This window comes from Sinohyriopsis cumingii, chromosome 2 (genome assembly GCF_028554795.1).
Source record: "Sinohyriopsis cumingii isolate HCF-2022 chromosome 2, ASM2855479v2, whole genome shotgun sequence".
Classification (NCBI taxonomy): domain Eukaryota; kingdom Metazoa; phylum Mollusca; class Bivalvia; order Unionida; family Unionidae; genus Sinohyriopsis; species Sinohyriopsis cumingii.
In genome coordinates this window covers 82,588,383-82,612,350 of record NC_142962.1, presented here as the reverse complement: position 1 = coordinate 82,612,350, position 23,968 = coordinate 82,588,383, and the positions used below count along the sequence as shown (strand labels likewise).

Sequence of the window (23,968 nt, the reverse complement as noted above, 5' to 3'; positions counted from 1 at the left end):
TGTGCTTGTTACATTTCTCAAAGGAATGTTACGAGAGGGATCATGAAAAAATAGCAGCTCAAAGATACGCAAATGCTAGGCCTAGACTAAAAGTTGGCGCTGTTCCAGACATACCTTTGTACATTTTAAATTCTGGGAAACGTGTGAGATACGAAAATAGGCAGAAGGACGAGTAAGTGACCACAAAATGCAACAATCAATCCACATATCTTTTATCTAAAACAGCAGTGCTAAAAACAAATCTGATAGCCCGACACCCTGGGCCCCTTCTGGTTTTAGTACCGGCCCATCCTGTATTCAAAGTGAGGTGCCCGTCAGGCTTGTCGAAACAAAAATTGTTTGCCTGAGGAAACTTTGATTGTGCTGGTGAAATGAGTAAATGTATTTTCAAGATGTTGACATACATGCCTTAACACGGGACAATCTAAATCAAATCACCAATGTCCTAGGTGAAATTTAGATTTGATTTTAATCAAATGGAAGCTTTGCTAAAAATAAGATTCTAAACCTGTCGTGTTTCGAGAAAACACAATTTTCAGTACTCTTATAACAATTAAAATTTTTTAAAAAATGCATTATATACATGTAGTATGCATAAACAGTAATCTGTAATAATTGGAACTGATATAAAACTATTCCTTGGGCAGTTTAAAAAGCAGCGATTAAAAAATAAGAGGTCAAAGTTTCACATTAACTGTCTGACAATAGAACGGGGGGGGGGGGGACTACTGACCCCCCCCCTCCCCTTGCCCCAATGTGTGACCATCCATTTGACGTGCCTTTTCTCCCTGTGATACGCCTTATCATTACCCCATGACAAGCCCCTTTTGCATATTCTGGTCAGTTCTGGCTAAATTGCAAAATAGCTCACGTTTTGATTTAAGTAAGCAAACAATAAAGCCAGTGTGACTAATGAACATAATCCTTATCCTTGCATTGATCTTGTGAAAAGGACTGCCCTTCGGACATACTTCAAAAGAAACCATGTTCGACAGTGTGTGTTTGTGTAAGCACCAGCAATTGATTACCAAATAAACCATGCCTATTTTGTTGTTACTTACGATGCCATGGACTTCGTTTTAACAGTTAAAATCTGCAGTCACAAGTTACCGTACATGTGGCAACTGTTTTACTCAAGTTTTATGCCCCACCTTATTTCCTAATGTTTAAGTCTTAATGCATGTAACACTGTTTGCTGAATAAAATATTTATTCAGAATTAGTTCTTTAGGGCCACATATACTGCATGGTATATTTTGTTTTATTCCTTGTAATTTAATCATGGTAATTAAACTTTTCATATACGGTAGAGGAATGTCAGGTGTTAACTGGCCGAGTTTCTTTGGCGGAAATGGAGATGTGATTTTGTTTGCAGAGAAAATTTCAAAGTGATCATTCATTTAAGCTAATTGGTGACAATTTTATTCTTTTAATTTTTTTTTGTACTATAGTACTGTTGTAGTTGTTTTAAAAAAATCTGAAATTTACTTGAATAATGTTTAATCTTCACGTTCTATTTACTGAAGAATAAAAAAAGAAGAAAAAAACTGTTGTATGATATTAATTATTTCGTCCAGCGCCGGGTTTAGACGTGTGTGCATGTGATTTGAAATTTTAATGTAGCTTTAACAATTTTTCAGTCATATCGCTACGATGTCTGCAGTGTGGCAGTTTAGACTGTGGATTGCATACGTTATATTTAAAAATGGTTTGGGGTTGGGTTTTTATCTTCTGACAAATGAAAATTGAAAGACATAATGTAATAATCGGGACTTCGCTGCGCAAAATTGAGAGATATTACGAGATCGGGAGGTAGATGAGGATATACCCCCAAAATTGGGAGGTTTTTCTCCCGGATTGAGAGTTGACAGGTATGAACTGTCTGGGCTTGTGGAATTTCATTCAGGAATTTAGTTTATTTAAGTCACCTGCCCGGGGCCTGTGCCTTACAAATTTCTTTTAGCACTTACCAGTACAGTACATAAACTATTATATCAGACTGTAGATTTAACTTTTGAATGTGCAACCCAAATGTGGTCTCCTGTCTACCTCGCTCGCCAATGTTTATGTTTGTATTCGAGGACTGGCTAGTATAGCATCACGGTACCACGTGATCTGTTGTCTCATCAAAACTCGGAAAAACTCGGCAATTTACGGAATCGTGGTATCTTCCACGCAATATAATCACTACCCGCTTACGATATTTAATTTATAAACATTGCAGTCGAATTAAAATCTGTAGAGAATTACATACGCAAAAGGAAAATTTTGATTTCTAGTCTCCTTTAAAGTACATGTACATCTAGCATGAGCAAAGATAAAAAACAGTTGCTTCTTAAGTACAGGAAGAGTACATGCACTTTAAACAAAATCTTAATTGTTGGGAATGGAGAGGTCGTGATACTTGCAAAGAAAATTAGACAGCATGCTAAATGGTCATTCGTGGGATTTAACCTAATGGAGACTGTATGGATATAACTATTTAATTCCAAAAAGTATCACAAGTTTTATCCTATTGTTAGATGTACTTTAAACTATTTAAACCCTGAAGGAGTATGGTATGTATTTTCAAAGTTTACATTTACTGTTTCATTTATTAATGTTTTCTCTCTGTGACAAAAGCTTCGGCAACACAGGGGCAATAAGTTAAAAGAAAAGAACAAAAATATCCACAAACAGCTGAACTCTCTCTATCTCTCTCTCTCTCATATATGGACCATATTTGATTTTGATCACAAGATACAAAAGAATGCGACGGAATACATATGCATCCTTCTCTCAGTATCTCTCTTCCCCTCCTCCCACCCGAAAATGCATTTTAGTATTAATGATGCAATTTCCCCATTGCTGGTAATCTGAAATAGTATACAGTGATGATTTTAATATTTATGAATTATAATTATGAATTATTATAATTTAATTCCAAAAGGTATCACAAGTTTTATCCTATCTCTAACTCAATAAATTTGTGGGTCAGCATCATTATATGTAGCTAAAAGTACATAATAAGTTACAAATATTTCTTGTGAAACAAATTAGGTACTTTTAGTTACATTTATTGATCTGACTGGAAAGGTTACAGAGTTCCACGTAGGAAAAAAATCACGCTGCTGTGTGGAACAAAGTGAAAAACACAATCCAAGGTGTTGATCTAGACCATAACGATTCACTAGACCATAACGATTTAAAGAACTACCGCCCAGTTTGTAATCTCCCATTCATATCAAAAATCTTAGAAAAGGTTGTTCTATCCCAGCTTGTATCTCATCTAAATTCAAAGAGTCTTTTTAGCAATGTACAATCTGCATATCGCCCTTGCCACAGTACTAAAACTACTCTTCTAAAAGTAGTTAATGACACTCTCTCTGCGTTGGATAGTGAAAGATAACAGTCCTCACTCTCCTTGATTTGGCTGCAGCATTTGACACAATAGACCATGATATATTACTTCACCGTCTCCAGCATGTATTTGGCATTCATGATACAGCCTTACTGTGGTTCAAGTCCTACTTGGTCAACAGGACTCAAATTGTATCTGCAAATGGAATACACTCCAGCCCAGTTGATCTATGTTGTGGTGTTCCACAGGGGTCTGTTCTTGGACCTGTTCTCTTCATTCTGTACACTCAGTCGCTCTCAAGTGTCATAGATCATCATCCTGTGTCTCAGTGTACGCTGATGACACCCAAATATACAAATCTAGCCACCCAACTGAAGTTGATGCTACCATCCAAGGTGTAGAGAGGTGCATTTCTGATGTGAAATCATGGATGACATGTAACAAGCTGCAGATGAATGAAGATAAAACTGAGGCCATTCTGATCACAACACAAAGACTTTCTCATTCACATCTTTTACCTCAAACAATAAATATCAGCAATGCCAACATTAAATTCACACAATCAGTATGAAACCTAGGTGTTACTCTGGACAGTACTCTCACATTGCACCAACATGTCATGAACATATGCAAGGCTACATATCTTGAGCTGACACGCATCAGCTCAATTCGCAAATATCTTTCAGTTTATGCCACTAAAACACTTGTGTGTTCATTAGTACTTTCAAGACTGGACTATTGTAACTCAATTCTGTCTGGTTCATCTCAATATCTACTCCAGAAACTTCAAAAAGTTCAAAACACAGCTGCTCGGATCATACTTAGAGTACCACAATCAGAACACACACACACACACACACACACACACACACACCCCGCTGCTCTGTACCCTACACTGGCTATCCATTTGATCCAGAATCAAACACAAAATTTGTTCTCTGTGCTACGTTTCACTGTCGGACTCTAGGCCAACATACCTATCCGATATCACCCATGTGTACACACCAGCAAGATACTTACGCTCCTCTTGTGACAATCGTATACTCATTATTCCCACTATGAAAACAAAGTCATATGGACAGCGTTCTTTTGCATACCAGGGCCCAGCAATGTGGAATGAATTGCCCACTGAACTTAAACACAAAGACACAGTGATCCCATTCAAGAGGGCTCTCAAAACTTACTTATTTCGACTGCAAGAACAAACTTAAAGACCTAATAATGTTTCCTACCTTAAATATTCTCAACATGTTTTTTATTTTTTAATGTTTTTCTAATTTCATGATGTTTGTTTTTGTAATAATATTATTATATGTTTTTTATCTTATAGGTGTTGTCTAATGTTGCAAAGCGCTTAGAGCTTCTAAAGATTAGGTGCTATACAAAGTCCTCATTATTATTATTATTATTATTATTGATCTGTCCTCTTCTTATACTCCACATCGACTTATAGACCGGCAAAATATGGTATATCAGATTTGTGATAAAGTTTCATATATTACAATACAAAATTGCTGCCAATACCCTTCCCAAATATCAAAATGGTAAATCAAGGTGGTTGGGTGAAAAATAACCTCTTCCCTTTGGATATAGATAAATATTTAAGAATTTGCAAAGATGTACAGCTTGAAATAGGGCTATTTTAATAAAGCTTTGTCAAAATTCATAAATTACATAACGTAAAGTTGAGTTTGAACTGGTGAGTTTAAAAGTCCTCAATATTAGTCATTATCCACATCAGTAATTACATTTAGCAGTTGATAAACAGATAGATTTATCTTAAAATGTAAAAAAAAATATGATTTTTGTTCCTATAATTACTGGCAACTTGACAGTTCATTTTGTTTATCCAAATTTTCCCATGGACTCACTTTCCTTGATATATTTAGATTTTATGAAGGTCAGTGTGCTAATTATTTCTCAGAAATAAACAGAAAAAATTACTGATAATATTCTTGATGCATGTTTTAGAATGATTTGAAGGTTTTAGCACTATAACTTGACAGCCCTGGCAGATGATATTGAGCCTAATGATGAAGAACAGCACCATGACTAATGCATTTACCATATTTGATATAATATCAGAACTGCACTTCTTAATAATTATTATTTGGATATATCTCCAGAGGTTAAAGTTCATCACAATAAGTGCACATTCAGACTATGTCAGTCAGAATGTCCTTGTCACGTTTGTCCAAACTTGAAGAGTTACCGTATATACTCACTTATAAGTTGGATCCAGTTGCAAACTGCACAGACCCAATATCTGCCACTGCATCATGTGCTGGCAGATCTAGGTCAAGGTCAAGGAGTAATCAGGTCAAGGAGTAATCAATCTAGGTCAAGGAGTAATCAATTCAACAAACAAAATGGACCTGATCTGCTAGCACATTATGTGGCAGCAGATTAGGGTCTACATTGATTGCAGTTAGACCCAACCTATAAACAAGTACAGACAGTAGCTTCCTTTGTGTTGAGAGTTCTTAATATTTTAGGTGTTGTCTCTATCCAGTTATGGCCATGCTGAATAAAACTCATACAAGATCCATCTTTATTACTTGATTTAACTGACAAAGTTAAGTGATAGTAAGACATAGAAAATTATGACATTTTTGCAACCATTTCCATCACATGATGCATGCTATGATCTATTCATACAGTATGTGCTTAGGAATGGATATTTGATTGCAAGTTTTGACCTAAAAGAGGCCTGTGTGCTTGTGTAGCTATCATATATAAAATAGTACCATGAAACTTTGCCTCAATGGATACCCATAGGAAGGACACAATTTCTGGACCATCTTTACCTAACTTCATTTTCATTTTCAGTTTCTGTATCAGGACTCCTAAGTATACATATAGGACAAAAATTCTGGTCACATGAGTATCCTGTATAAACAGTTTCCACTGTAGACAGAGTTCCTCTTTACTTTGAAGTTACTGGAAACCTTGACAATTTCTTTGCCTTTCAAAGATTGTACAGGTTTTTGAAATATTCAAAATTGTTTATGGTCATTGAAAATAGATTTATATTTTCAGAATCATGATAGTGAATAGTGACTGATGATATCTAATAGAAAAATGAATGCTGCCTTAGGGCTACAAATTTAAAAGTGGCTGTGCATTGATTACTCTGCACCTGTGCTATCCTGTGTTTGATAACCTGAGTTCCATGAAATGAATGGGTAAGTGGTCACACAATAAATATTCAAGGTCATTGGGGTTTTTCTCCTCATCCTCTGGCTTCCTCCTCACCAAGATACCATAACATCATCACAGTGCATGTAACATAAGTTTTGGAACCTGAATTTATAAGGAGTTCTAACAAACACATATTTGGGAGCAGACTGAAAGGTCTTACCCTATTTTACGAGACTTGAGTAAGATCTATACATGAATATGATTCTGTTGTGTGAGGATCAACTCACAAGTTTTGCCTGCAAGGATGCTTTAGCCAGTACACAATTTTAAGGGAAATGGACTTTTGTATTGCATTTATAACTTCCTATTCAGAAACCATCTTTTTGCAGCAAATGAATTATCACTTTATATCAAACAAAGGAAATTTACTTCATTGTGCTATTGTTCTCCAGTCCATTTTGTGATGACTTTAGGCCCATATACAAAACCTTGTACACTAAGAAACTGGATTCCATTCCACTTTTGGGAAATGAATTTGTTCTCATCTAGAAATTTTGGCAATACAGCAAAACTTTTTGTTCCCAATTGCCAACATTGTTATTTAATAAAATTACTGTTCCCAAATTACCACACCATTGTTACTAAATAGATACTGTTCCCAAAGCACCATTGTTATTAAATAAATTCTGTCTCCATACTGCCACCATGGTTATCAAATAAATACTCTGTCACCACATTGTCATCATGGTTATTAAATAAACACTCTGTCCCAAAATTGCCAACATTGTTATTAAATAAATACACTGTCAACCACTTTGTTGGCCTAAGTGGTTAGAGCATCCACCTTGGATGTGGGATGTCACAAGGTTTGAACCCCAGCCAAGTCATACCAAAGACTTAAAAAATGGTACTAGGAGCTGCTCACTTGGCACTCAGCATTAAGAGGTTAGTGTCAGGACTGGTTGGCCTGGTGTAAGGATAATGTGACTGGGTGGGACATGATGCTACATGCCTGCTGCATGTTCCAGTGATAGACATCACTATAAACTGCCATACTGCAGGCATTGTAGTATCATGATTGAAAAATTGTTAAAGTTACGTTAAAAATCCAAGAGAAACACATACACACACACACACATTCCACTTTATGTCATATGAATTTGTTCTCATCTAGAAAGAGGAAATTGCCAATACAGCAAAATTCTCAGTCCCTCATTGCCACCATGGTTATTAAATAAATACTTTGTCCCCAAACTGCCACCATGGTGATTAAGTAAATACTGTTCCCACATTGCCACCATGGTGATTAAATAAATACTCTGTCCTCAAATTGCCACCAATGTTATTATATAAACAGTCCCCAAATTTCCACCATTATTATTTAATACATACTCTCTCTCCAAATTGCCACTATAATTATTAAATAAATACTGTCCCCAAAGTGTCCCCAAATTGCACCATGGTTATTAAACAACACTAAATAATATTGCATCAAAAGCCCTCTTTTTCATAATAAATGCAATGGAACCAGAACCTCATATCATTTTGATACATCCCTATATACAGACGACAAAAAAAATAATGACAATTTCTTCAAGCATCATTGCAACTATTGATAGCACATCCTGTCTCTTGCTCATTACCAAATAAAGTCATGACAGCAGAAATTAGTCATATTGAAATATTTGAAGTGCAATTGAAACCTCAAAAAAATAATGTTTCCTTTTTTCATATTTTCTTTCCACACTGAAATGCAGACAAAATGTTAAATTTGGCAACCCATTAGCATTTAAAATCTTACAGAAACATGATTTGCTCCTAAAATCTGCTGACAGTGTTCTTGTTAGCTGTATTATAGGGCTAAATTTATTTATTTCAGGTGCTATGGTATTTATATAAGTTTTAGAAGAGAAGATATATTTGTGTATACATTTTCTAAATTCTCTCCATAAATTTAATAAAAGTATGTCTAAGGTAGAGGAGTAACTCCACAGTCTGCTGTTAGATTTAGAGGCAGAGATTTTGGGGTCAATACTATGTTGTCAGCAGCTATTCAAATGCAATGGTGTCAAGTTACAGTGCTGAGAAATTGAAACAAAGGAGTCAATGTGACCCTTGGATTATGTGTTTGTAAAGCTAATTAAAATCAATTATAGCAAGTTTGCCTTAATATTTAAACATTTAAATTAGTGACCATTTGAATGGAAATTTGAATTCCTTTTAGTAGGTATGGGTAGTTATAGCTTAATTTTGAATTAATTTGCTCAATAGGATAAAGTTTACAAGTAATTTCCTACTCAAAATAATATTTTTGGAAATTCTAACATAGAGTATCATTGGGAAAAGAGTGTATGGAGAGTAGATATATGACTTTATTTTGGGTTACATAATTTAGATTCTGCACATTTTGTTATGTAGATTAGAGTTAGATAAAGGATCTGCACCTAACACTGTCAGGCCAGAAGTTTAGTTCTAGACAAGGTCTTCTGGGAATGCTCTCTCTAAAGTCCACCAGGATTGTTTAAAAAGCCAGGTTAAACAATTCATGTAGGGAGGCTTATTAGCCAAACTTAATCACTTCAGAATAACTGGACGATTATTGAACTTCATCAAGAACTTCTTAACTGACCACAGAATTATAACTAGAGTTGGGGACACTTACTCTGACATATACTCACTCGAGAATGGTACCCCACAAGGAAGCGTACTCAGCCCCACACTCTTTAACATCATGATTAATGACTTGGATCAAAACATAACTTCAAATCTAATCGAAATGTCACAATTTGTGGATGACAGTGGAATGTGGAGAGCAGGTAACCCTACAAGTCACAAAGTCGTCAGTGAAATCTAAGATAGCTTAAACAATATAGGGAGATGGGCAGATAAATCTGGATTCAAGCTACAAGATGAAAAACCTATTGCAGTCGTCTTTACAATCAAACATAGTTATAAATTTAAGTACCCTGAACTCACCATACAAAATAAAATCATCAAATTTGTAAAAGTAGCATGATTCCTAGGCATGTATTATAATGAACACATAAACGACCTAGTAAATAGATGCAATAAGGACCTAAACTTATTAAGGAACCTTAAAGGAACCACATGGGGATCCAATCAAGAAATACTCTTAACAATATACAGGGCATTAATAATTTCAAAACTGGACTATGGGTGTCAAACATATAATTCAGCTCCACATAGACACCTTAAAAAATTAGACCAGATACAAAGAAAAGTGCTAGTCACTAGTACCAGTGCTCTGCCATTTGTACACCTAGCTGAACTCCAAATACTTGTACTAACTGGAGAACTACCCCTACACCTAAGAAGGCAGGAATTATCCCTAAGATATGCAGCTAGAGTAACTATCCACCCTATCACACACCCCACCCATATAGCCATCAATAAATGCAACATGCCATTCATTAACAACGAGTAACTACAGTCCCGGCAGGAAAACATATACATAAATAGATTAACTAACTACCAATAGAAGATAATTACCAAGCTGAATTAACAACAAACTATGACACAATGCCATGGACCAATATCAAACCGTCAATTAACACACAAAACATGGAATTTGGCAGTAAAAAAGACTAGGAACTAAAACTTAAAACAATTATCACAACTGAAATTATGACAAAATACCCTAACTCAATTAAAATATACATTGATGGGTCCAAAATATCAGAGCCCCTTAGAATAGCAGCAGCAGTGGTAATACCCGAGCTGAACATTAAAATGGGCAAAAGGCTTCCTAACCACTGCTTATTTACACAGCAGAGTTCTGGGCCATCCTAGAAGCCCTCAGATGGATTAAGGACAACAACATACCTAAAGCAGTGATTATAAGTGACTCGCTGAGCATCATAACATCTATACTAAATAATAATACTACCAGTAAATCAAGAGAAAATTTCCTCAGGCAAACATGCTTATTAATTAAAGAATTATATAACAACAAACAACAAATCAAATTCAAGTGGATACCATCCCACATTGACATTTAAGGAAATGAGTTAGCTGACCAAATAGCGAAACAAAAACTAAATGAACCAACCCACATAGCCATTAATTACAGTGTCAGCGAATTCCAGAGCATAACCAAAACTTTATGGATAGAAAATGGCAGGAATGCTGGAACCAAAACACCAAAGGCAGGAAACTATACTTTATTCTTAAAAAGATTGACAGGAATAAGAAACCACCTAAAATCAACAACAGTGATCAAAAAACCATAACTGGGATCTATACTGGAGAAAACCAAATTAGCCAGCAGCTTTGGGCAATACATAGGACGCCAGCCCCACAACCCAAATTGCTACCACTGCCAGGTTCCAGAAGACCTAACACATATATTCAACACCTGCCACAAACTAAAAAAAGAAAGAACCAAACTAAAAATGGAGCAAAATAAGATTGGATACCCACTCACTTACTCAGAATTCTTAATGAATAACAACCCTAACATCAGTCTCACATATATAAATATAATTAACTTTATACATGAATCTGGGTTACAAAACAAAATATAAAACTAAAATTCCATAATTAAATTATTAACAATTAGGAGGCTGGCTATCAAACCAAATGTAAGGACCAATAAGATCAGATGCCTTTGACAATAGTTTTAGCCAGAAAATAACATCACACAACTAGTACAGGCTAACGAACTTAAATATAGGGAGCAAAAAAGATCAGATGTCTTGGACATGTCTTAGTGACCCGATTATTCGGCAAAGATAACTGTCTTATCTATATAGATTTAGTCTGAAAATAAACATCACATAACTAGTATTCAGGCTAAGAGAATCAAACTTAGGGGAAAAAATAAGATCAGATGTCTTTGACACGTCTTAGTGACCTGAATACTCAACAAAGATATCTGTCTTAATCAAACAGACTTAACCTGAAAATAAAATAACACCAAACAAATCTAACCACATAAAATAACACCTGATAAATAAGGTGACTAGAAACAGAAAGAAAAGGAGGAAAAAGAAAAAAGGGAATTTGTTGTTTTGCACCAAAAAAATACAAAAAATAAATAAATTTAATAATTTTTTCTCTTTTATATACTAAATCTAACCATTCCTTTTCCCCTTTCTCCAAACTATACCTGACAACCTAACATGCACATAACACAACTAATACCTCTGAGAATACTCTAGCCGAAGGTGACAGTGATATCTATACCATGAGAAATTCTAGGCCCCCAAAGTTAGAGCATATAAGGTGGTCCAACATCCAAGACCATCAGGCCCGCTGCACAAAGTAGCAAAACTTTAAACAACTTTAGGAAAGAAGAACCCCAAATTAGCATCTTTAAGATGGTCTAAAACACCAACAACCATCAGGCCCAGCAGCACAAGGCTGCAAATAAAACAATGATAATTAGACAAGTAAGACCCTGAAAACTGTCAACTTAGATACCTCTCCTAAGCTAAATTCTAAATTCAAAACAGCACAGAGCTTTTTCAAAATTGTGTAGGACGACAATTTAGACCCAATACCCTGAAGTCTAGGAGCACTAACCTGTGACCTTGGAACCGTCTTTCCACCCTCTCCTCCCTTGCCACAGCCAGAAATCAAAACAAACAACATGCAGTGCACACCCTTGATACCACTGAAAATTGAGTACCAAACATATGAGTGTGTGATGGGTTCATTCCCACTCATACATACCTAAATGCAGCTAAGTAGTAACGACTGAATAGGTTGAGTGTGTGCTGGATCTATTCCCACCAGCCTTCAAGCCCTCCATTCAGACAGTTAGGACCTCTTGTAAGGTCCAATGCCTGACGGCTTTAATTAAAAAGTGCACCCTGAGCACATGAATGCCTGGGGGAAGTGGCTCCAATTCCTTCCCCTAGGAGCAATTAAATAGCCTACTGTGTAGGCATAAAGCAGAGGTACATGCTTGAAAGAGCACAAACCTCTTCAATCCAACATAGATAGATAGTGCATGGAGTTAGCATGAAGAACTAGAGGTAACAGAATTCCATTGTATGTAGAAAAGAAAAACCCTCTTGCTTGTGACTAAATCCCCATAGCGAAGTTGCATCAAATAGGCGCTACTACAGGTGGAAAATTGAAAATGGAAATGTTGTGTTAAATTATATTCTAAATTTTTTTTATTTTGGGGAATTCTATTCTATTTTAGGCTGTGTTGACTCCACATGAAAGTTTAGTAACAAAATTTGTGTATATTCATCTTTAGGACCCTTCTTTGGACTTATTCAACAATTTTATGAAGTGATCTGTCGGGTGGAAATTTCTCATTAGAGATCTATATGTGCCTTTGATTTTTGTGCTTCAGCATCATCAAAGTGATCATATTGGAACTCTGTAAGAAAGTTAACATTAAAAGCTTCCATACATCAAACTACCATCCAGAAACCAACTCCATATGTGAGAGATCATCTAAATTACACAAGACATGGACAGGACCATGGTATATCAGCGACATTGGGCCCAGTCATACATACAAGTTACGTGGAGTCCATGTACATTTACTCTTGCAGCAAAGCTTAGACTAATTAGATTTTTTCGATGTGGTGATATTTAAACTAGGAAATTTAATGTGGGAAACATGACCCTTATTTAGCGTAACCAATCAAGATTAAATATGTTTACTACCTTTTATAACTAGGCACCAAATCTTCGGTCAAGTTGACCTTCTACGCTGCGACTAACGGTTTACGGAATTTTTCAAGTTTTGACAGTTCCACAATGAAATTGAAGTTAAACCATGTTCCTAATAGTCTGTCTGGCAGCTATATAAACAAAAGTGTAATTAGCCTCACTACCGTCCCTGACCAGACATTTAGAAATTCTTGCAGTATAGTGATTTAACAAGCCGCCTGTCTCCATAAATCTAATTAATTGTTCTCTGGTCTCAAACAAATGTGTTCTTCATAGAGCAACAGAAATTTGCCCCCTCACAAATAGCACAAGCCCGTTAAGCAACAATCTCTCAAACCACTGGACAGACTTTGATTAAATTGACAGAAAACATTGTCACAAGACCTTTCAAGTGTTTGTCAATATCATATTTGATCAGTTACTAAAAAATGGAAAAACCTTTAAACAGTTTCACCAGAATCATTGAAAACAATTTGATCAAAAGTATCCTGGCATGAAGAATTTTTAATTTGTCTTTTACACACAAAAAAAAACTTTCAATGATGTCTTGTGAAGAAAAAAAAAACAAGAAAGAAAAACAAAAACAACAACATATTTTGACCAAAAGTATCCAGGCATAAAGGACTTTCAAATTTGTACAGCTGATGCTGATCTACCATCAAAAATGGTCACTACTACCAAAAGTTGAATAACCTCATCTCTGTTCCATAAGTAACAGGAATCACTAGCAAGTGCAATCTGTTTTACAGTTGCCACTCTGGAACACTTGTCACAATGGTCAGTTTCCTATGATGCAATGATACGATCATTTAAGGGGGGGGGGTGCAGTATGTAGCTCTCCAGTCACCATTTAATAGATAATTCCAATCTATCATCAAATATGACCAAAATGTTTTATAGAAAAAACAACAGTTAAACAACTTTTTGTGAAGAGCTGATGGACAGAATTTGACCAAACTTTACAGAATTAAGGCTTCCTGGTACAAAGGACTTTCAGATTTGCTCATATGATGGAGATTCGCCACAAACAGTAGCAAAATATTTACACAAGTTTACCTCAAAAAACTGTTAACACAAATTGTCCACTTTTAACACATAGCATAAGGGTTCTTTCAGTATTGGACAAATTATGCTGATATTCCATCAAAAATGGATGAAAATATAAAACTTGTAAAACTTTGAAACAGTTGTTTTCATAACATATGCATCAGTGGTGCTGGAAGAAATGTTAATAAAAAGCATTATAATGATCAGATTTTTTGGCCAACTGCTCTTGCATTGGCTATTAGCAGGTGGAAGCCAGATGAGCTATCACAAGCTGATTTTGAGCCAATGTTCAATTTCTGCACATGAAATTTTGTTGGCATATTTGTTATGCATAATGTATATAACATAATTCAACTTTCTTTTCATAATAGCAATTTTTAAAATTTGTAGACATTGTTTAACTTTTCAACCTTTTGGTCTGCATTGGGGCATGAATGTTTTACAAAGACAAATCTTGTTTAAGTTTGTTGCTGTGTCAGGTATTTGTATGAGATGAGATGGATGTAGCTATTAGGTCAGTACATCATTACAAATATAAACCATGTTAGATAGGGAAAGTTAGTGGACTGCAGATTGTATCGTAGAATGACCTGAAAGTAGCAATGTGAAAAATCAAATTTATCATGCTATTCACTATATTCAAAGTTCTAAGTAATAGGGTTTTGAGAAAGGTCATAGCACATTTCCACGGTGCTCACATTTTGGCAATGAGAGTTTGTTTTACATATTCAGTAGGTTAAGTATTAATACGTCTTAACAGAACTAACTATTGAATGTCACGGTCAATTTCCCTACTGATCAGCAAAGCTAATAACACCCAGTAACAAGATGTCGAGGACATTTTCTTTATCTGAGTTAATACTGGATATGCATTGTTGTGTAGTACAAAAAAAAAATTCTTATTTGCTTTCTACCAGTCCTGCTCACGAAGTGAAGCTTAGAAAATTAAACTCATTCTTCAGAGCCACTCCCCACCCACCTTTGTAAGTTCTCTATTAAAATATCGGGAATATTTTACCCTCTATGACCTCAAAGGAAGATACAATGAGTAAAGCAGTATACTAGGTTTATTGTTGACATGGTCGTACAAAGGACATAAATTTGTAAAGAAGCAAATGGTGGCAAGTCACTGATATCTTCAGCCAAGAATAAATCCAGGCCTGAAGGATAATACAGTTTTCATTTAATATTCCAGCTCACAATATTTTTATTTCTTTTGCTTCAAGTATAACTTTTGTTAACACATTATAGAAAGTCTTGTATTTCCACATTTGAAAATATAAGGATTTATTTTTAACATTTGAAAATATAGGATCATGAATGAAAAGAAAGAAATATTCAACCAATGTCTCAATTATATAATGAATGTGAAAAGTTATGATCCACTGTATTCCTAAACTTTAAAAATACTTGAGTGTAGAGTTCCTAATATGTCCTGGAAATGTTCTTTTTTTTTTGTAAAAATAAAACAGCAACTTGGGTACAGCTTTCCTTGTGTGCACTTGGAGTGGAACATGAAATAATATAGACCAAATTATCAGTCATAATAAAACAAATAACATTAGTGGAAATCAATTCTTGGGCTGAGAATAAGCAATAGGCACAGTTATATTAGAATTTTTTAAAATTTAATTCTTAGAAAATAGGGTATAAATAATATGATTAGATAGAAAACAGGGTATGAGAATATGAATCTATGATAGATAGAAAATAGGTTATGAATATTGTGATTGGATAGAAAACTGGGTATGAGCAATATGATTGGATAGAAAATAGGGTATGAGTAATATGAATCTATGATTAGATAGAAAATTGGTTATGAATATTGTGATTGGATAGAAAGTAGGGTATGAGTAACATGATTGGATAGAAAATAGGGTATTTTTATTACTGCTGTGTCCTAGTAAAAGTTCACACAAGAAATCTTGTTCTCCAGACACTTAGGCATTAGATGAACATGATGGAGTTAGATGGTGGCATAAATGTAAATCTACCAACAGCAGGTTAAAAATACTATTTTTAATTCTGTCTTCCTGCACATACCATTTTACAGTTGAAATTTACCACATTTGAAAAATTACACGAATTTTTTAAATAAATGTTATTAAACACTTTAGAGAAACCAGACAGAACCAGTCTACTGGGGACTGGAAATGTTCCATGAGTACAATGACAGGTGTTAAGACCCGTACAGAAAAATCTCACAAGTTCACATGAGCTGCTCATAAGCTGCACATGAGAACCTTGTTAGAAATGTATGCAAATTGGGTAGATTTTGCAGGCTCATGTGTGCAGTTTGTTAGATTTTGCGAGCCAAGGAAAAACTAACCTGATTCTCACGTGAGCAGATTTTGCTCACGTGAGAATCTAAATTTTCACATGAGAAAGTAGAACTTAGAAAACATTCTTTTCCATTACATACAACCATGTTTGAAAATAAGGCAGAGTTCTAATTTCTCACGTGAGAAACTTGGACTTTGATTCTGATTAAACACTTATTTCAAATTTATTCAAAGTTGGATTTTCTCATGTGAGTTATCACATGAGCAATTTGGACTTAAATATTTTGTGTAAATGTTGAATGTCAAGCATCTCAATTATTGTCAAATAGACATAATTTCTATTTTGCAATTGTTCATGTTGCTTTATTGTATTTTTTAAATTTTAAAACATCTTCAACTTATTTTCTCACAGTGAGTTTTAATCTTATTTTGACCCAACAGGCTCCTTGTATTTGAACATATTAAGGTTCATTTCACTGTTCATAAAATGAAACAATTCAGAATTAAGGTCTCGTATAACCAGACTACCCATTAAACTTTAACAGCTGTCAAAGAATAGAGTTAATAACTTGCATACTGATCGTGGTTAATGTTTAATAAAGTAATCCGTAAAAAGGTGAAATATTTCTCTCCCCAAAATACACAGTTTACAAATATAAAAAGGAAATAAAACTTTTGCCCTAAAATGAATCCTATGTTCCATAAACATATGATGCAGCTCCTTTATTCACAAACTTCTAAAACCCCACTATAAAATTGTAAAACAAATACATAGCCACATATCTGAAAAGAAACCCCACTGATGCACAGTCCTTTTGGCCTAATAAACTCTCAAGTCACTGTCCAGAAAAATTGGAGAATTACATAAACTACGTCGTTTTCTTCCATGCCTAACATTCGCACAAAAAGTCAATACAATCTTATACTTACTGAATTGTGTAATTCGGCTTATGGGTCATCCATTTAGGACGTACGCAAAAAATCTGGCAAAGCTTGACCCCCCCCCCACGCATGCATACTTTTTTATTACGCCCCCTCCCCCCGCGTACGTACGCTTGACGCCCCCCTCCCCATATTCTATAAAACGGCCTATGTTTAATCCACGCAGAAACCATAAAGGATTAATAATATTAACGTGTTTAATAAAACATTGTCCACCGACGTTGAATGTCTGGCATCAAAGAAATACGCGGGGTAACATTAAACATTTTGTCTAGTGTCCGCCAAAATTCAAACGCCAACTGAACAGTCGAACAGGTTACGTATAGGACAAATTATTATCGAGGTTTCACCCCAACCCCATATCCTATGCATATGTACATTATCAGTATAAAAAAAAAACATGTACTGTACATAAAAAATTTTAATAAATCCGTAAGAAACTGCCTAATCCAGTCGTGTTTGGTTGTGTAGCTGTTTCGCACTGTTTTACACGTGTATATTCTTGGCAATGGAAAATTTTGCTTATTTGCAGCCTTTTAAATGTTCTGATTGTGTCATTTCAAAGTTTATAAAAGAAATTTCCTATTGAAATAATCACAAAACAAATCACTGACGTTTCCGTTAACTTTTCTGTGACCCAGGTTATAAGAGTACACGGTGGAAGAATCGGCTTGTTAGAACCATTAGAGTGTCCTATGGGGCATGGCTCGGCACAAGCTACTGTAAAAACATCAAAATTAACTTGGTCTATATTAATTAATTTATTAATGATATGAATTCACTTATAGCTCAGTTTTTATGAAACATCAGATAATAAAATAGCATTTATTTGATAAATAAAATATAACATTAAGAAATACCCGAGTACATAAATACAAAGGAGTGTAAAACCAGAAGGGCTCGCATCGTTGCTTACAATTTAAATGTCAGTCATACAGTAGTATAAAATAATAAAAGTATTATTTTTATACTAAATGTATGACTGACTTTTATATTGTAATCAGTGATACAAGCCCCTAGCGTACAACAACGTGTTTACTAATAATTTACCCTTTATGGCGCCTCAGATAAACTCAACAGATGCTGGATGTTGACCTACAGTGTACATGTAGAATAGCACTTTTAAACCGAACAGAGAAATTTACACGCGGGCCACGTTCTCTTAGCAAGGGCCACGCTGTTTATGAAGAAAGTTATTTAATATTCTCCTGCAACATGTTTGCTCTTAAAACATTCTGACAGCAAGAGTGTGGACATTATTAAAATATAGAAACCAACACCAACATCTAAAGTTGTCCACGTCGGTACTGATGTTAATGTCCAGTACGAAACAGAAGACGTCGACGTGCTGTTAGGGAAGATTCAAGGATTATGAAAGACTGGTTCTTTGCCGAGAAAGAGGTAAGTTACTTTTTCTCATTTCTTTTTACAATTTTCGCATATAGAATGATCAAAGTGGATAGCCTGAATCATCGACATTATAAGCATAAGCATAAATTCGCATGGTCGTTTAAAATTGAGCCAAGGGTTTGTTTCAGATTTTACTTAAAGATAATAATTCAACCTCCTGTTTCCAAAAATGATATCTACACCACACTATCATCGAATATTTAAGCCTTCCACAATTCAACTGTGCAACCATGTCTGGCTCTTACCCCCACCCCCAATAATAATGCGGGCGCCTTAGTGAGGAGCACTTGCGTTACCGATTGAAACAGTATGTACAAACATAAATGTTCTTCGTATTATTTTATTGCTGATTGGGTGGATCAAGATAAGCATACACAATTGAGAACCAAATGCAGTAGCTTAATTTATGATTTTATTCCTAAAGGACATTTGCCCTGTCTGTCAAATATTTTGATTGGTAAATTTAAAATAGAGATTTAATTGGATAAGGATTACAGCTTTTCTTAATGCTTATATACACTTATAGACTAGGACTCTTTTGCCAACCAAATCGTTTTCTCATTTCAGTTCATTCTTTCTGTTCTGCATAGATTTTAAAAAAAGATCAATTATACTAATTTTTATCTTTTTACAGATTAAATTTCATGAAGGTCACAAAATTTAATCAACACAACAAAGTTAGCAATCATTTGAAAGAAGTGCAAAACATTGACAGCAACAGGAAGAAGTCAGACAAAACTGCATTGCCATGCTAGAGGAAATTCCAACTCCAGTAAAGGGTATGTATAAGACGCTTCAAATCTTTTGATGTAATACAAATGATAACATATGCATTTCAGACTCTAAAATTTGACCCCCAATACATCTTTGTTTTTAAATATAAAAATTGGAAACCAGATTTTGAATTTCTTTATATATTGCAAATGTACATATTTTGGAAAAATGTATCTTAAAAGTTTTGGAGAAATCTTCCAGAGAACTGTTCCAGAAGTAGAGATGTCAATTTTTGGGAAATTTCTAATGTGTACCCATCATTCCTAACGATTGGTTACCAGAGTATACAATCAAAAGGAAATTGTATTAAATGTGAAGCTGAACTGCTTTGTTGTAGGTTCACATGTTCCAACCCCAAAAAGAGCTGTAAGCATAATTATTACTAACATAAGTGGCAAAAATCATAATCTGAGCACGAGTATAAATTACATGCCATTATTACAGAAAACTGTATGAAAAATGTATATGCAGTTATAATTTTTGTCACAAATCAGCTGAACTCGTGTGGATTAGTAGTATGGATGAGAATAGACACAAAAGAAATTGATAAATTATTTGTGCATAACAGTCATTTCGACTAGTGTACATGTCTACAGTAACTTTCGTGAATCGTCATAAAGTCCATAAATGTTGATTGTTGTATTATCCTCAACCTGCCATGGTTCATCCCATAACGACAGTCCAGTGCAACACGTTTTTAAGTTTAACATAATCTCTTTTCTCTAACATTTTCCAGTTACATAACATCCATCAGTTGCATTGATACAACCCGGGTTATTTTTGTTGTTTTTTTTTCTTATTTTTTTAAAAAATGATATCTGGTGCCATTTATTTTCTATTTAAGCTGGACTGCTATGTGTGTAGTATCATAATAGAATGAATCTAGAGCAAATGGTTTCACATTCAAGAACCGGTCTATTTTCTTGGAACTGTTTGATGTAAAATTCATGCAGAAGTTACAAATGCATCAATTTTTATTTGATTTTTTCAAAACTGTTATTAAGTAGCAAACTTTTTTTATCTTTATATTCAGTCTGTATAGTTGTCCATTTCATTCATTTTTTTGTCCTAACATGGTGGTATAAGAAGTGCATGTTACAGTAGCCATGTTAAACCAAACATTCATATTGTGCTTAATTTTATTTGACCCAGATAATGTCACCAGGATCTGAAAACAAGAGTGTTTTAAGTCATGAGAAAATTGGCACATGAACCATGGACAGGCATGAAGTTAGGATGGTCAGGCTTGAAATATCAGTGTTGATTCTTAAATAGGTCACTTGAGAAAGGATTGTATTATTATACAGACCACGTATGACAAGTAAATTGTAAGCAACCATATGAGGCCCTGTGAACACTTTTTTTTTTAACGGGTACCCAATTGTTCGTTTTATTACCCAGGTTATTATCTATGGGAGAATACCCGGGTACACGTTGGCATCTTTATCCAGAAGTAGTCAAATTTGGAATATGCAACATGACTTGCAGGTATCTCATCAACAGTGCAGTTTATATGTTTGCTACTGAACTAAGGTAATTCTATTGGTAGAGCAAGTTGACTCATAGTCCAAAGGATGAATTTTCAGACTGGGTTGGCTGCGTAAGTGTGTCCTTGGGAAAACAGTTGGCTCCTATTTTCACATTGTGATAAAGTGCCATCTAATCCAAACTACAATTATGTATTTTGCCTTTACCTTGTAAAACGAATCTTTAAAAATCAACCTTACATAATGTCTCAAATGCTGTGATCAGAAGAAAAAAAAATTCTACCAACTTTTCATTTCCATTTCAGGTTTCATTTTTCAACAGTTAAAACTGAGCCTGCTAACTTAAATTCAGTGGTCAACAGGAAGTGCATTGATTCAAAGAGAACAATCTCCAAGTGAAAATATTGTTGCAGACTGGCAAATAATGAAATTCAGAAGCAGGAATGTCAATTACACGTTTTGTTTGCTTCGAATTTTCTGGAACAGTGAAGAATGGTCTTCATGTGAAGCAAATTTCCAGCAGTATCTTTCATTATGACCTTAAAGTGTTTAGAATAAATGTGATGTATTAATATAACAGGTACATACATACATACATACATACATACATACTCTAGTTGTCTTACCTTATTAAAAGATCACTAATTGAACTCAAATTATATGCTTATGATTACTAGATTTGAATATTGATCTTACTCTGTTTAATTCTTGTATTCAATAAAAACTAAATACTATAGTTGTTTTTTGTTGTTTTTGCTCATGTGAGCAAGACGCTGCTCACGTGAGCAAAATCTTGCTCACATGAGCGAGGTGTGGCTCACGTGAGCAGATCTTGCTCACGTGAGCGAGGTGTGGCTCACGTGAGCAAGATATTGCTCTTGTTAACAATTCCTGCACATGTGATTTTCTTATTAGAATCTATTTGCTCACGTGAGTTCTACCTAATTTGCATGTTAAATTGCACATGAGACTAACCTGAGTTAGGTCTCACGTGAGAATCTCATGTGCAGAAGGGTAGGCAGTTTTGGTGTGGGGATGCATGGCAGATCCATTGTACAAGAATAACTGACATGTGTACACAACAAGCTGATAATTGATTACCTTACTGCTGGAATATGGGGAGTTTAAGGCCAAACATAGGCTGTCTTTTCAGGTGTTATAAGTAATAAAGGAATAAAAGGTGGTCATGATGTCTTCTGTGCCTTTGGTAAAAAATTTGCCAACCATTGCTGAAAGGGATATATAATGAAGGCAATGACCATAATAAATTAATCTGGCAGACACACTTGATTAAATTGTTTGTACTGTTCAAAATGTTTTAAGAGGAATATTGTACTTTCTCCCAATGCCAAGAAACCATCAGCTAAGAAATATTAAAAGTTCAACAGTGCATGGATATCGGATTTGTAAGCATCATTGCAGTCAAGTATCAAAGGTTCTGAATTGGCATTGAAGATTTCAAAGGTATGCAGTATGCATCTTTTGTATTTCCATGCATACAAGTTCAGTTCAGTCCCTTGATAAAATATATCATTTAGCAGTATATTACAAGATATATAATTTTAAAGTTGTGATAAATTATTAACAAAAGCATAAATACATCATGTAGTCTTCATTGTTTATATAAAGTCTAAATCAATTTTTTTCTTTTTTTGTTACAGTTGTGAAACCTGCCAAAAGATTTTTTTTCCTCAGAACCATGAAGAGAAAGGAACCCTTGAGGATGAGACTCAGAAATACATCTTGAGTCCACGTCAGTTGCTGTTGTAGAGTTAATGCCATTTTCAACACAAGATAGGCTATACATGTCAGCCAGTATAAATGGTGGAGGAGGAACCGAGGATCACCCAGGACAGAACCACCAACCCACAAGAAATACTGGCAAGCTTTCTCACATACCCACATTGGCGGAAGCCAAGACTCAAATCTATGCAGACAGAAGTGAAACGGCAATAATCCGTAATGGTGAGCAGTTTAGACCACTTGGCAACTCAGGGCCCCTCCAAGTCAGTAAATTACTCCATAAGGATAACATTAACTTGGAGGATTACTGGAGAGCAGTCAGCAACCATAAAAACCTAGCAACCATTAAACTGGTTAGAACTTCTTTGCAGGATGAACATCATTGTCTGCCTGTCATTAAAACATTCTAATGCTGATTCAAAGAGGACATTATTATACGACATTCTAATGCTGAATCAGAGAGGACATTATTATACAACATTCTAATGCTGATTCAGAGAAGACATTATTATACAACATTCTAATGCTGATTCAGAGAGGACATTGTTATACAACATTCTAATGCTGATACAGAGAGGACATTGTTATACAACATTCTAATGCTGATTCAGAGAAGACATTATTATACAACATTCTAATGCTGATAAAGAGAGGACATTATTATACAACATTCTAATGCTGATAAAGAGAGGCCAATTTATTATACAACATTCTAATGCTGATTCAGAGAGGACATTGTTATACAACATTCTAATGCTGATTCAGAGAGGACATTATCATACAACATTCTAATGCTGATTCAGAGAAGACATTATTATACGACATTCTAATGCTGATTCAGAGTGGACAATTTATTATACGACATTCTAATGCTGATTCAGAGAGGACATTATTATACAACATTCTAATGCTGATAAAGAGAGGCCAATTTATTATACAACATTCTAATGCTGATTCAGAGAGGACATTGTTATACAACATTCTAATGCTGATTCAGAGAGGACATTATTATACAACATTCTAATGCTGATTCAGAGAAGACATTATTATATGACATTCTAATGCTGATACAGAGAGGACAATTTATTATACGACATTCTAATGCTGATACAGAGAGGACATTATTATACAACATTCTAATGCTGATAC

General features: G+C 34.8%; 1 long non-coding RNA gene across 1 annotated transcript; it reads left to right on the top strand.

Annotated features, from left to right (window-relative positions):
- Positions 1-18,571: 18,571 nt before the first annotated feature.
- LOC149805287 (uncharacterized) lies at positions 18,572-21,998 on the top strand. Its single transcript, XR_016414841.1, has 3 exons — positions 18,572-18,806; positions 19,450-19,594; positions 21,382-21,998. It is a non-coding gene; the product is annotated as an uncharacterized LOC149805287 (long non-coding RNA).
- The last annotated feature ends 1,970 nt before the right edge of the window (positions 21,999-23,968 follow it).